Below are 2500 nucleotides of genomic sequence, written 5' to 3'. Positions count from 1 at the left end.
AAATTACAGTGAGACTCTTCTTTATGGGTGATGGCCTGAACTAGGAAACAATTCTCATTCTTAAACTAAAATTACTCTTTAGTATCACAAGGTTAATCTAATCAACAAATGAATGTAATCTAAGGAGCAGTTTTGGTGATATCTAACCCCAAAATGCCTTTGCTGTATAATGAATATGAATTTTGGAATAATTACGGAAAGCTTTGACACTCCATCTCCCTGTGCCCATCCCAGCTTCTCTCATCAGAAACCTGCAATAATCTTTCCTACACTTTTTTATTCATTCACTCTCTATAGATTTCTTTCCTTTCACTCATTCATTCTCCCATGTATGACTTACTAATTCATTCTCTCTTTCTTGTTCTTTTTTTTTCTTTTCTTGCCATTCATTCATTCTGTCTCCCTTTCTCTTTCTATTTTCTTAATCTGTTCACTCAGTCAGTCAGTCAGTCAATCAGTCATTCTCTCTCTTTTCCTTTTTTATTCTCATTCATTTTCCCTTTTCCTCTTTCCAACTAGTGTTGGCATCACTGGTTTCCATGTTCACTTTTAGATCAACTGACTTTACTGGCTCATACTAATAGGATTCCACTGTAAACTTGCTCTTCTATTGTTGTCTTTGTAGCTGTTCATATTAAAAATTAGATTTAAAAAAATAAGGAAACTTTAGGAAATTTTAAGTTGATTCCTCATTAGTACAATAATAGCATTGGCCAATCATCTGCTGTTTCTATTTAAATTTCCTTCGATACTGTGTACCAGATTATCTTCATTTGTTGATGAACATTAAGAAATGATAATAAGAGCATTTTTCAATAAAACAAAAATGAGACTGACCATCACCTATAAACAAAACTCTGTTAAATAAAAGGCAGACTTATATTCCAGTTCCCCCCTTTCATTTTTACAGATTATTCTGAGAACAAAGTTACATAACTAAAGTGTAGATGTGTAGTAATCCTTTTCAGAATCCAGTAAATTTTTCCCCTCTGAATTTCTGTGGTTATGCAGTGCACTATTAACAAACACCCCATTTGCAAATGAATTAATGTATTCAAATCTTCATTTGTTTATTCATATAGCTGAATAAACTTCAGCTCAATAAAAGTGAAGTAACAGTGAAGCTTATCCACTTGCACCTTTATGGAGTAGCCTTCTGACCTCTGATCAAAGACTTTGCATGGAAACAAAATTATTGTTCAAGTAATTCTCTTGCTTAATGATAATAATAACAGTAAAAGGAATTGAGAACAAAGGCTCACTTATATCACCTATATCACATGGAAAATATATACAAAGATCATACGTGTAAAAAGCTCGTGCACATGATGGATTACAAAAATGCACAACATATGAAAAAAAACAGACATGTGCATGTGTACAACATTACTTATATTTGCACAGACAAAGAGTGAAAGTCACAAATAATGAGCTATGAAATGATATTGATCACAAAAACCAGGAGGTTAACAAACAAAATGTGCATCATTAACACCCTCACAAACACCTATTTTATAAATAATAAACATGCAAAGTGATAGACCATTTAAAATATTTTAGATACAAATTACACTGTATTGGTTGAATCGATCGAGAGGCACTTTACATGAGGATGGAAACCGAGATTCTACAACAAAATCCTACGGCTGGAAAAGACAATCAGGATATGAAGAGATGAATATAAACAACTGACATGTTTTATATCCCCAGAAAATTTATGAAATCTTCTTCATGCTAATCTTAATCCCTCAGCTATATGATACATTCATTAAATCTATTTGGCAAGGTCCCATTGCATGGGTATAGTCATGAGGGGTTAAGAGAGCTTACAAATAGCAATGCTGTCGAGCTTATATATATTTGAACCGTATTCACATGTGTCACACTTAAAGTACCTTTGTGCAAGATCATTGGTCTGTAAAAAGTACATACACAGACTTTTAAAATATTCAGTAATATGATGAAACAAGTATACAGAATAACTGCAAAAAGTTACAATGTATATGTACAGCTGAATAACATCTGAATGGAATTGTTTATTCCAACCCCAAACTAAACTATACTAACACTGCACAACAAAAGTACATATAATGTTCTTGTAAATATACCAATAGGAAAATGTGAAAACTAGACAAAAGTACTAAAATGATAGCTGTAATTATATAACCATGTAACAATCAACAACCATGAAAAGTAGAAAAAGGAAAATCTGATGCTTATCAATACCATCAATGTTTCAAACAGAACTACATAATGATATCTACAACTGAATGAACTTTGCATTACCAATATATACATATGTTAACTTCAGACCTTTGTAGATCCTGCAGCTTAAGGAGGAAATGGTCCATTGCACCTATTGTATAATATTTACAGCTACAGCACTTGGTCAGTACTTGGAATTATAGTGTATAAATCTTTTTCTTGTAATCCACAAAAACAAATGTATAACAAGACACAATTACTTTGTCAAATGCACCAAAATAGTCTTACCACTATA

Source organism: Penaeus chinensis, chromosome 25, assembly GCF_019202785.1.
Source record: "Penaeus chinensis breed Huanghai No. 1 chromosome 25, ASM1920278v2, whole genome shotgun sequence".
Taxonomy (NCBI): Eukaryota; Metazoa; Arthropoda; class Malacostraca; order Decapoda; family Penaeidae; genus Penaeus; species Penaeus chinensis.
This window is presented reverse-complemented; position numbering follows the sequence as displayed.